Source organism: Grammomys surdaster, unplaced genomic scaffold (assembly GCF_004785775.1).
Source record: "Grammomys surdaster isolate TR1022 unplaced genomic scaffold, NIH_TR_1.0 125950, whole genome shotgun sequence".
Lineage (NCBI taxonomy): Eukaryota > Metazoa > Chordata > Mammalia > Rodentia > Muridae > Grammomys > Grammomys surdaster.
Window position 1 is genome coordinate 1,722,534 of NW_021620771.1, and position 13,662 is coordinate 1,736,195.

Consider the following 13,662-nt stretch of genomic DNA (forward strand, 5'->3'; position numbering starts at 1 on the left):
TTCAAATTATCCGTACTGCATCCACCTCTCTCTGACCTCTCTGATGCTTGGATGTCCCCCTTAGTCCTGTATGATCCCAGCGGTCTGCTGGAGTGCCAGGCATGTCACTGAGAACATCACACTGTTGGGTGCCAGTAGAGGACACCACTCTTAGATGTTTTTCCCTTAAATTCTTTGCTCAGATGTAATTTGGAGCCAGTCTTCACCATCTGTGATATTACAACTAGTCCCTTAACCTCCCCACCATTGACCTGGGCTGCTCTGTTTTTCATACTGTGACATTTTTCCTCACTGTTCAGTTCACAAACCATCTATCCCAAGGGGCTTAGAGCAATGTCTGTCATGTACAAGATGCTCAGCACATATTTACTGAGTGAATGATCAAGTGACTTCTTAAGAGGCAAGACACAAATTAGCAAGTTACCTCAAAAAGGCTGGCCATTGGTTTTTTAAAATTACTTAATATTTTTAAATTACTTTAAAATTTTTATTTACTTATGCTTATTTTTAAAATTAATTTTTTGAAGATTCCATATGTGGGTGTTGTATTTACATCATGTCTGTGTGTATGTATGACATTCTCTTTATCCTTTTCTGTCTTTGTGGAGCCACTGAGTTATTTTGTATACAATGTTCTACTTGCATATATACTGAAGGCCAGAAGAGGGCACCAGATCTCACTATAGATAGTAATAAGCCACCATGTGGTTGCTGGGAATTGAACTCTGGACGTCCAGAACAGCAGACAGTGCTCTTAACCTCTGAGCCATCTCTCCAGCCTGTATTTACATTATTTATCCTCCCTCTACTCCTCTAACTCTTCCTGCGTTTCTCTCACTTTCTTTCAGGATGTCTTATTCTCCCCCCCCAACCCAAGCAGCTTTTATTGCAGTATTACAAAACACTTTCCATTTTGTCAATATTTTACAACGCATTTAGCTCTAAGGGTTGGGAAAGAGAAGATGGGAAACTAAAAGGGAAATTTTTAATGGACATTTCTAAAAGGAAAACTGTTTCCAGCCTTCCCACCCAAATAAAAATCCAAATGTCAATGTCACTACCCAAGAGGCTGTGAGGAAAGCAGCAGGTACACTTTGACAATTCCCCATGGATCATGTCGGACACAAAGGAATGTTTGAACCAGTCGTCAGTACAGTCGGTTGTGCTGATCATTTCTGTAGAAGTTTCTTTCTCCCATTTTGCCTCCATAGCCACCTCGGTCTCCTCCATAGCCACCTCGGTCTCCTCCATAGCCACCTCGGTCTCCTCCATTGCCACCTCGGTCTCCTCCATTGCCACCTCGGTCTCCTCCATAGCCACCTCGGTCTCCTCCATAGCCTTCACTTCTGTCTCCACTGTAGCACCCACTGCTACCATCACCACCACCATGGACTCCTCCATAGCGCCCCCCCCCTGCAGTCTCCTCCATATCCTCCTCAATCACCTCCATAGCCACCTCTGTCTCCTCCATGGCCAACCCCATTTCTGTCTGCACCATAACCACTCCCACTCCTGTCTCCACCATAGACACCTCGGTTTCCAACTCTGCCCCAACGACCTCTGTACCCCCTTTCTCCACTGTAGCCTCTCCCCCGGAATTCTCCCCCTGAGGGATGTGAGTTCTCTGGTCTAGGCTCATTGCACTGATTACAGGAATTTCTTCGAGCAAAGTTCATATTTCCACACGATGGACTAGGGCAAACCCAGTCCCCATTCTTGGGGTCTCCACCTCGCCCCTGAAAACCTCCATGACCTCTGTATCCTCCACGACCTTGTCATCCACCTCCACTTCCACCACTTCTCATGAATTCAGGCCTTCTAGTGGCAAATGATACTTTAATGATGTTTCCATGGAATTCTTTTCCATCAAGCCAATCAATGGCTGCCTTAGCTGATGGAGGGTCATCAAATGACACTGTTGCTTCCCCCTTTGGCTTTCCTGTGTCTTTGTCTGTGTGAAGATTTATTATTGGTTTTCCAGTCTTTTTGTTAGTCTTGATAATTCCTATTTGCTTAAAGAACTCTCCCACTTGATCTGTAGACACAACCTCTCCAAGTCCTTGCACAGAAATTTCGTTATTATCTGAATTATCAGACTCTGAATCAGCATCTGGTCTGGGTCCATAACCCCTGTGACCACCAAAACTTTTGAAGCCACATTGGTCACCACCACTTGATCCTGTCATAGGACCTCTTCCATCCTTGTCATATTCCCCACGCCCTCTACCTCCTCCCTGTGACCCACCATATCCTCTATTGTCTTTTCCATACCTACTCACATCACGACGGTCATCTTGTGTGTGGTGGCTGTAGTTTTCCCTTTGTGAATGGTAGGACTGCTGGTTTTGATGATAGGAATCATGTTGCTGATAATTAGACTGCTCATCATATGAGCCTTGATGCTGATCATAACCTGACTGCTGGTCATAAGAATCTTGCTGGTCGACGGGCAGTGGTGGCGCACACCTTTAATCCCAGCACTTGGGAGGCAGAGGCAGGCAGATCTCTGAGTTTGAGGCCAGCCTGGTCTACAGAGTGAGTTCCAGGACAGCCAGGGCCACACAGAGAAACTCTGTCTCAACAAACAAACAAACAAACAAACAAACAAACAAACAAACAGAACTGGCCATATGAAGGTACTCTTCCACCTTGACCTCCTGATGAGTCCATGTTTTGTTGTCCCTGGTTATTATATGATTGCTGGCCGTATGAACTCTGCTTTTGGTTCTCATAACTACCATAGTGTAGAGAGAAAATTATAGATACTGGGTATATAGAATCCTTTTTAGACATATAAAATATTCTTTAGGCTTTCTTTAGGAATGTGGAAAGACCAGTCACCATTACTGGAACTGGCCGACCCACAAAGAGAAAGGAAAGAATGCAATTTAGTCAGGTGGAACCAAGCTGAGAACCATAGTGACAGGGCAAGGCCGAAGTGACAGGGGAGGACTACATTCTTGAGAAAGATAAGCGTACAGAGAGTTTTCATCTGATCCTGACTCACGTAGGTTGGGTTCCTTTGGAATGTTCCACTATTTTTATGTTATACCACCCTATCAACCCCCTCACCCCTCCTCATTTCCTTGGTTTGTGGTTTTTCCCTTTAAAACCCGTTCCAAACTGGCTGTCGGGGTCAATTCAGCTCCTGCGTGGGCATACGAATTGACCGGCAACTAGTTGTCACGCCCTAATAAATAACCTCGCAATTGCTCCGGTACATGGTGTCTCGAGCAGATTACTGGGTGGTCGCGACTTTCTGAGACTTGAGAGAGGGTCTCCCCTCTGCGGAGGTCTTCAATAGGACTGTGAGTAAACTGATTGATTTTGTCCATAATTGGAGTAACTACCATAGTTTTGTCCATATGAAGAATCAGTCATTTGCCCATGGCCAGAATAGCTTCGTGGTGTTTGTCCATAGCTTTGACTGCCTTGATTTCCATAGGAAGAATAACTTTGCTGCTCACCCCAGACTGATTGTAACTTCCAGAATCCGACAAGACTAACAGCCGTGGTTCGGAAAACAAGAAAAACAAAAAGCCAGGCGGTGCGGCTGCTGGAGCTGCTCTGAGTGGATGTCTTATTTTTTAACTATTATTAACCCCCTGCTCCCCTCCTCACAAATGCAGTCTTCCAAGTGCATTTAGTGTCACCGGTTTATGTATGTGTGTGTGTTTAGGACTGACCACTTGGGACTGGATAATCTATCAGGGGCCTCATTCTTGGAAAAGACTGTTTCTCTTTATTTCCTCAGACATCATCTTTGTCTAAAGGGTTTTGTGAGATTTCCCTATCCGCATTGACATGCCAGCTAGTGTAGTCTTGTGTAGGTCTTGCTTAGGTGATCATAGTTTTGAGATTTCATGGGTACAGATTCCCGATCATGTATGGAAGACATTATCTTACAGCAGATGGTCCTGTCCTTTGGCTCCTATAACACTCATTTCCTGTCTTTCCATGATGCTCCCCAAACCTTAGGTATATGGGTTGTGCTATAGAAGAATCAGTTGGGGTTGGACGCTCCAGTCAGCTGTACTCTATGTTTTGACCCCTGTGGCTTTCCGTAACGATCTTTGTACGATACAACAAGACGCTTGTTTGAGGAGGGGTTAGGGTTATACTTATACATGGGTGCAAGGATAGGTATTTTGAATGCAGTTAGGAATTATATTGGTTTAGGAGAGCATCAGTATAGATTCTCCTCTAAGATCTACGAACTCACCAGCCACAAACAAGTAGGTGGTTGAGCTTACAGTCGCCAGGCATGAATTCCCTCTTATTGAGTGGTTCTTACGTCCAATTGGACGGTTGTTGGTTGTCCCCCAGAATATAAGTACCACCCTTGTGGACCTCTTGCCATGCTGGTCACTGCTGTGGTTTGTAGGCTTTGCAGTTGGGTAGGACTATCCATTGCTGTTCTCCCTTGGCAGCTTCTTCTGGTACCTTCTGGCACTATGAGATCTAGTCCTCAAGGAAGAGGCTTCCAGATTAGTTCCAGCTGAGTCCTCTAAATCCTGAGTCGGAAGCTTGTGGAGTCTTTTGCAATAGCGTCTGATTGTCAAGTTCTGAAAGGTAACTAAGGGCAACGGCAGAAGCCTGTACTATCTTGAGAGTCTCTTTGACTCCACTGGCCAACAAGGTGAAGGGGTTTCCCATGCCTGGCACTGGGATTTTTGCTAGATAGTCTATGGCTCTTGGGGGCACCATTATCACCCCATTTGGGATAACTTTAAACTCTATACATCGTATATGTCCATGTGTGTTCACACACACATTTTACACACACACACACACACACACACACACACACACACACATATATGTATATATAACATAATATTTTTTTGTTTTAATTCTTGGCCAGCATCCTTAAGTTGAGATATTTAAGTGGGCTCATTTAATATGTTTTTGTTTTGTTTTTCTCAGTATAACAAGCCGAGAATCATTGGCAGGGTTGTGTTGGAAAGTCACTTATGAAACCAACCTGGAAACTCTGTAAGCGTCACCTGTCTTGAGTGTAGCTGTAATTAAATCATGGTAAAGACTCTGATCTTCAAGCCTGGGAAACTGTTGGCAAGGTGATGTGGATAGCTTCAAGAACTGGGTTAAAGACTGCAGTACTCTGTGTTGGTTTGTTTCATTAAAACCAGCCTACTTCAGCATGACAACCATGACAAGTATAATATTTTGGCCTATTTCATTTAATTTGGCACGCCAAATGGAAGTAATATTATTTTCTATGTGACAGAGTATATGCACACATAGCGTGGATTGTTGGAATAGAAAAATTCACTGTGAATTTGAATGCTTACTTTAATACTACATACTCAAATCATGTCTATAGTCTATGGCTTACATATGGCTAGTAAATATCCGCCTACTTACAAGTAACAGATATCCATGGTAGATATGTATGTGGGACCAGCAATGACTATTAGTTCTCCTTAGAAACACATGGGAAGATGAAACAGAGACGGTGAAATGACATTATGGCAGGGTCAGGGGAGTTTCAAGACGGTGAGGATGTTCGAGACGGGTCTATTGTCAAGTTTTTCCAGAGGAAGGACACAGCCGCCAACGCAAGCGGAGACCCTTCCTGGTAGTAGTCTCCTGTCTTGCTAAATCATCACATTTGGCACAATCTTTAGAAGACTAGCAGGCCTCGCAGTCTCTTTCAATTAAAATCGACCATACCGTCCTTCCTGCCAGCCTGCTGTTAATTTGCCCCTCCCCCCACTGCTTCATCTTTAGTGGCTTCCCATTTCCTTCCAGATCGATTCCAAGAAACTCATGCCCTGGCACCAGCATCCCTGAGGCCGTTTTCCCCCTTCATTTATCCTTTGTTCCAGTCTTGGTCCTGGTACAAGCGCGGCTTTCCACACGCGGAGACCACTGTGTTCTGGAGCTCCAGAGTTGGAGGGTCAGGTGCATCTTGGGAAACTGCCTTATCCTTGGCGTTCTATGGTTCTACATTTTTTTGTCTTCTCCCACTTCAGTTGAAATGGTGAGCATCAAGAAGGGCGGGTCTAAATCCATTGACAAAGATCATAATTTTTGAATTCACTCTAAATAAAAATCTACAATTGGTACAATGTAAAAAAAAAAAAAAAAAGAAGGGCGGGTCATTCGAGGCCAGCCTGGTCTACAGAGTGAGTTCTAGGACAGCCAGGGCTATACAGAAAAACCCTGTCTCGAAAACCCTGTCTCGAAAAACCAAAACCGCCGGGCGGTGGTGGCGCACGCCTTTAATCCCAGCACTTGGGAGGCAGAGGCAGGCGGATTTCTGAGTTTGAGGCCAGCCTGGTCTACAGAGTGAGTTCCAGGACAGCCAGGGCTACACAGAGAAACCCTGTCTTGAAAAACAAAACAAAAAAACAAAACAAACAAAACAAAACAAAACAAAACAAAACAAACCACCAAAAAACCAAGAAACCGAAGGGTGGGTCAATGCTACTAAACTAGTGTGAGCCTTGTAAACAGCTGAGATCAGAGTCTCAAGTGGGGCAACACTCAAAAACCAGCAGGGTCTCTCCGTGGATGATCCTTCATCAGCGCTAGAGCAGCCTTGTGTGGACTCTTCCTTTTCTTCTCATAGAAGATTCACTCCTGCAGTTAACACAGAGTTCCAAAGTTCTCCCAAAAGACTCTGCTGTAGTTGGGCTCCCTAATATCCTCAACGGCCAAGTGTCAAAGGCTTGGTCCCCAGACCATTGTACTACTGTACTGTTAAGAAGTGGATTCTACTAGGAAAAAAAAAATAAGACAGGCCTTTGGGGAGCATGCCCAAAGAGGACATTGGGACACTGGTTCCTCCCCTTCTCTCTTTTTCTGCCTATCACAAAGTGAACAGCTTCCTTTGCGACGTGTACCCTTCATGAGCTACTGTGCTGCCCAGCCCCAGAGGCCAAATGTCTACGGGTAGAAACCAAAGAATCTGTTTGTCTAAATTAGCTTTTGTATCTTTTTTTTTTTCAGTATTATAAAATGTTTAATGCAAGTTGTTAATATTTGTTTCTAAATTGTACATAGTTAACTATGTAAATGATTTATCTTGACAAATCTTACCCACCCTTAGGGACTATATTTAAATAAATACTGACCTAGATTCAAAGTGATTGAAAAAATAAAGAGTGGAAAATCAAAAGATAAGTGGCAACAAATTATACCTGTTTGATCAAAAGAACACATTCATTGCTTTTAGAAATATAATAGAATTCAAACACTATTAATGTTGTTGCATATACATTAATAAATGGAAATTATTTTGATGATATTTTTGCCAAGGCATTATTTAATAATAAAATATATTTTGAAGAAATTTTCTAACAGATTTCTTCACTGCTTTGCTAGAAATTTTGTAAGCTGTTCGTTAAATTTACCAGATTCTAACTGATAACTGAGAGAACATTTGGGAAGTGAGAAGGCATGAGCTTAAGCAATATAGAACAGCAATTCTACTAAGTACAGTGGCTTCTCATTTGTCCTCAATTTCCAATTGTTGTTAAATATAAATGGAAAGGTCCAATGATACTTTCTGAGATTACAGATGTCTAGTATTTTTTTATATTTGTACTCATGTATGCATATGTGTATGCCATGGGGCTCCTATAAGATATAAGCTTTTGATATGTAAATATTGGGATGTAGATGGAAATTTCATTCTTACTTTTTCTAGACTTAAATACAGTATTCATTCTATACACACTATAATTACTAGACAGCTGATTATTTAGGGTGATTTAGCTGATTGTACCTGTCAGCTAATTATTTAGGGTGACATGTCATAAACCAACATGGCTACTAAAAAGTTGTTGTCCTTAAAGGAATTGTTAATTTCTGTCATTTAAACTGTTCCAGAAACATCAGAACAAACAAAGAGACAAACAAGCAAAAAACCAAATCCCAAACAAACAAACCCAAACAGACCTGCCCCGGGGTGGGGGGAACAGTCTACTCTTGGGGGGGAGACAGTCTACATGTTTCCTATTGATGCAGACATCCCCCGTTCACATCAGAAAAACGGGCACCGTGAAAAGCAAATTATACAGGTTAATTTGATTAAAAAACAAAGATCTGAGGATCTCAGCGAGTACTGGGCAAATCAAATAAGCAGTTCTTTGAAGAGCTTTTGACAGAAAACTGAGCGATGTGACTGCAGCTAACAGGGAGAGCGGCTAGTGTGGCCTGGAGGGGATAGAAGCAATCTTTTGAGTGAAGGTGAGAGAATGTGGAGAGGCTGGCGCAGCAAGAGGCGCAAAGGTGACCAACCAGGTTCAGCTTTGAGGCCTGTCCCACAGGAGGGAATTCATGCCTGGCTGCAGCTGAGATCATAGGTCCTACTACTGTTGTCTTGCTAAGTGGACATGTTGTCAAACTACCTTCCAAATATTTATGCTTATACACACAGATTAGTGCTGCTTTCAAGCTAGGCCAGAGCTTCTCCTTGCAGTGGGTAGCAGTTAGTGGTCAAAGTGCAGAAAGGAAGTGAATATTGAGCATTCATCCCCGAATGGGACAACTGTATTTACACATCCCACCCAAGACTCAGGGATTAGGAAAGAGAGGGCAGGAAGAATGAGAGAGCTAGAGGATGGGGAGGACTATTGTGATGGGGAGGAGCGCTGTGGTGGGGAGGAGTGCTGTGATGGGGAGGAGCGCTGTGATGGAGAAGAGCACTGTGATGGGGAGGAGTACTGTGATGGGGAGGAGCACTGTGATGGGGAGGAGTGCTATGATGGGGAGTAGCGCTGTGGTGGGGAGGAGTGCTGTGATGTGGAGGACTGTTGTGATGGGGAGGAGTGCTGTGATGGGAAGGAGCCTTGTGATGGGGAGGAACGCTGTGGAATGCTGTCTTCTGGAGGAGCGCTGTGGAATGCTGTCTTCTGGGCATGACACTGCTGATGTACTTGTAAACTCACTGTAGCTGTGGTTACATGCATAAGAACAATGTTGGGTAAACAAGATCAGCCAACATTCTAGCTGGCAGTGCTAATCTGAAAAGTGGAAAAGAAGAAGAGGATGAGGATGAGGATGAGAACATGGAAGGGAAAGAAGGACATTATCAAAGAATAAATAAAAAAGGAAAATGTACTAAGAGATTACAGAATCCTCCCTTGAGAGCCATCATGGAAGAAGGTGCTTCACAAAGCAACACAGCACTAAACAGTGTGACAATAGCCCTTCAGTAACCCTAGAAGGCACATTCTAGGAGATTCTGTCCAAGTCAGTTATGAATCATTGGCTCCTTTGTCTTGGGTATTTTAAAGATAAAGGCAGAGGGCTGGGAATGGGCTGGGTGTATAGCTCAGTGGTGGAGTATTCCCCTAGCATGTCCAAGTCCTGAGGTTTATTCTCCAGTACCATTGAAAGGAAAACAAAACATAAAAACATGTGTTGTGGCCAGTGAGTTTACTCAGTGCTCCATTCTAAGCCTCATGACCTGAGTTAGGTCCCTAGAACCCTCATAGTTAAAAGAGAGAGCTGACTCCTACCTGCTGCCCTCTGACCTACACCCCGTTTAACACCCCCATCTTCCCACCCTTACCTCTCCACACTTCCTCCCATTTTGTGCACAAGGACACACACACACAAATTTATACCAACACTCAGTCCAGGGCAGAAGCGTAGTTGAAGTTTCTCAAGATTCCAAGAGGCATGCACTGATGGCCCAGAGCCTCAGGTGAGGGCAGGGAGCTCTCATTCCAAATGGGAAATGGGAAAGGGCAGCAGTTGACCAAGCTGTCAACACACACAGCCACACTCCAGTCTCTCTCACGGTACAGAGTAACTAGAGGAGTCATACAACCGGGGTTTTAATCATAGCACAAGTTATTAATTTAAACCAGACAAAATGCTCCTGGGACTCCTTCATTCCGTGAAGGAGTTTTTACAAACATTCATGATACTTCACCTAATTCTCTCATGTTTACTTTCATTGAGACACTGCAATATTTTATAATTTCGGCTTCTTCACCTCTGGAAATAAACCAGACTTGGATTTAAAAAAAAATGTTTTGTCAGGACTTTGGAAGAATTTAGTCATCTGGGTAACTTGTGAAATCGGGTTGTGGATGACTGAGTTGGGGAAGTCATTCTGAGGGAGCCTGGCTTGTGGCCTCCTGACCCTCGCTTAGTCTCAGAGAGGACACGGCCTTTTCAATCCCATCTTCATCTCCAGTCCCCTGGAGCAATCAGCTTGGTTCTCCGTTGCACTTGGCATCCAAGCATTTGGCTCTGAAGTGATCTCACGAGAAGCCAGCTAGTCAAGTTGGACGTTTAATTAGATCAGCACACACTTTGCACCGATCACCTTCACATACGTGGGAGGTATGCGGTGGTCAACACGGTTAACTATCTAGTGGCTGTGGCTGTTCTTAAAGCCACACTCTGGGAGTCCGCGACCACCAGTGGCTAGCCCTTCAGCAGCTATTCTTGCCCACGGGTTCTCTTGAGTTTCTCCCCTCCTCTGCTGTTTACTGTTTGGGATGAAACTGAGGTCCCATGTGAATTCTTTTCGTGGAAGCTTCTCGGCTTAGCAGAGTGCACGCAGTCTCTCCCTGACCACGGTTCCTAGGCAGGGTTACAAACTATTGGAAAAGTGGGGTCTCTTTTGAGGCAAGGGTAAAGAAACATAGAGTCTGAGTCTCCCAGGCAACTGGATTTTAGTGGAAGAGCTGGAGTTACTGCTGGGACACAGGGAAGGAAATTTCTAACTTCATGATATAGGGGAGGTCCTGGGTCAGCCAGGTCTAAATTTCTCTTGACTCTTGAGATGTATTCCACTTGTTTTCAGGTTGATCTGGACTGTCCTTTCTGTGTACTGTGAAAGATCCTGAGTAATATATAGTGAGACATAGTTTCTGTAATTTTCTTAGTATTTTTTTCTATTTGGGTATGGTGCGGCACACCTGTAGTCCCTGCTACTGGAGTGGTCAAGATAGTAGGGTGGGAAGTTCCAGGATACTTACAGAACCCTGCCTTAAAAACAGAACAGAACAGAACAGAACAGAACAGAACAGAACAGAACAGAACAGAACAGAGTCTTTCTCACTTTCTTTCTTTCTTTCTTTCTTTCTCTCTCTCTCTCTCTCTCTCTCTCTCTCTCTCTCTCTCTCTCTTTCTTTTTTTTTTTTTCGAGACAGGGTTTCTCTGTGTAGCCCTGGCTGTCCTGGAACTCACTCTGTAGACCAGGCTGGTCTCAAACTCAGAAATCTGCCTCCCTCTGCCTCCCAAGTGCTGGGATTAAAGATGTGTGCCACCACTGCCTGGCTCAGAGTGTTTCTTCTACTTCTGGTTTCATGAATGCTTCCTCACAGCCTGGAATGTATAAGTCTGTCTAAGTCTGTCTCTTTATTTGAATTACCTCCGTTTAAACACACACATACACCACACACACACACACACACACACACACACACACACACACACACACACTCCCACAGGCACATTGGGTCTTGTATATGCTAATCATGTGTTTACCATTTGAATATATGCCTGCCTTTCCTTTTCAATCCTGTTTTTTCTTTTTTTCCTTTTTTTAATCCTGTTTTTAATTTAAACAATTTTTTTAGACGAACTTATTTATGTGTATGAGTGTCTTGCCCGCATGTACGGATGAGCACTTTGTACATACAGTACCTACAGAGGTCAGAAAAGAGGGTCAGATCCCTGTAGCTAGAGTTATAGTGTTAGGAATCAAATGACCAGGTTCTCTGCAAGGGCATCAAGTGCTCTTGACTGCTGAGCCATCTCTCCAACCCTCAATCCTGTATTTAAATCTAAGAGCACCCCTTAGTAGCAATAGTAGCAGCCATGTATGGTAATGCTCCTGTCTGCTGGGCACTCTCTTGACCGTGTACATCTCTTACTTTGCAATGCTTACAGTAAAGCTCCGAGGTCAGAAGGGTATTTGCCATTTTGAAGAAGGTAGGCACAGATGACTGACAACATTCAGGCAGCCTTAGCTTGGTCTCAGGTCATAGGCTCCCTGTATGGTCTCTAGGCTAAGCATAAGTGAGTTTTGTGGGGAGAATTTGGAATGAACATTCCTCCATGACTGCACCCATGATTTAACTGATTCTGAAATAGTCTGAACTGAGGACTGTTACTGTCAAAAATGAGTATTTTCTACCTATCTGTTGCTCTACACGTGAGGACGTCTCAGGGCACTTGTTCTTTTCTTTGCTCTAGTTCCTGCTGGATGGACTTGTGTGTTGGCCTTTGATTCTGTGGGAGCCTGAGACAGCAGTGAGGTTGGCGTGCATGTTCCTTTCCTGGTGTCTTCAGTCACATTCTCTCAGTTTCTTTTCTATTGTTGTGATAAAACACCAGGAACAAGGCAACTTATAAGAGTTTATTTGGGGCTTACAGTTTCAGAGTGTACTTTCATGACCGCCATGGCTGGGAGCAAGGCAGCGGGCAGCGGGCAGCGGGCAGCGGGCAGCGGGCAGGCTGGCATGGCAGTAGTTGAGAGCTTACATCTGATTCACAAGCAGGAGGCAGAGAGTTGAGCTAACTGGGAATGGTGTGGGCTTCTGAAACCTCAAATCCCACCTCCAGTGTCACATACTCTCCAAGAATGCCCCACCTCCTAATCCTTCCCAAGTGGTTCCATCAACTGGGACCAAGCATTCAAATCTGTACGCCCACGAAGGCCATTCTCATTCAAACCACCACTGTATCTTTGTGTGTTTTTGTCCTATTCAGGAATTTTACACCATGTGCACATACCATTTGCAGTCTACTAAAGATTCTTTAAAAAATGATTTATTTTGATTTATGTATATGTCTTTGTCTCTGTATCTGAGTATGTTCACATGTGTGTGGGTGTCCACCAAGGCCAGAAGAGTCCATTAGATCTTTTGGAGGTAGAGTTCCAGGCACTTCTGTGCTGCCCGATGTAGCTGTTGGGAATTGAACTCTGGTACTCCGGAAGAGCTGCAAGTGCTCTTAACCATCTCTCCAGCACCTCCACCCCCAAATCTACCAAATCTACTGAGGATTCTTTTTTTTTTTTTTTTTTTTTTTGGTTTTTCGAGACAGGGTTTCTCTGTGTAGCTCTGGCTGTCCTGGAACTCACTCTGTAGACCAGGCTGGCCTCGAACTCAGAAATCCGCCTGCCTCTGCCTCCCAAGTGCTGGGATTAAAGGCGTGTGCCACCACTGCCCGGCGCTACTGAGGATTCTTAATTCCTTCTTCCAAATGGGAAGATCTTCCTGAGCTGACTCCGGATGAAGAACGAAAGGCACAACTCAGCTTCACTAAAACATCCCATCAGTCTGGGCTGAGCCTGTCATCCTACAGCGATACTCTTCCCTCACCTGTCAGGTTCCACAGCCTCCACATCCCAGTTCAGGCTGGGCCTCCCTGCTCACACCCTCAGAGAATTCATCTCTCTGCTTTCCCGCTGGGTCTCAGTGTCCTCCCTGCTTTCCTTCTGCTTCTTCCTCTGTCTTCCTCGACTTGTCCTGGACTTGGTTACTCGGCCAAGCTCCCCGCCTGCTGTGCTGTGCTGGGCTATTCTCTCTGCCCGGCCTCCTGCCAGTTTCTTACCTTTGGCCTCTGTCCTCTCTGCACCCCTCTCTCCCTCCCTCCCTCCCTCCCTCTCTCCCTCCCTCCCTCCCTCCCTCCCTCCCTCCCTCCCTCCCTCCCCACCTCCTTCCC

The 13,662-nt window shown here is 44.6% G+C and overlaps 1 pseudogene; it reads right to left on the minus strand.

Annotated features, from left to right (window-relative positions):
- Positions 1–1,147: 1,147 nt before the first annotated feature.
- The window catches only part of LOC114609232, a 14,514-nt pseudogene continuing 1,999 nt past the window's right edge, over positions 1,148–13,662 (minus strand).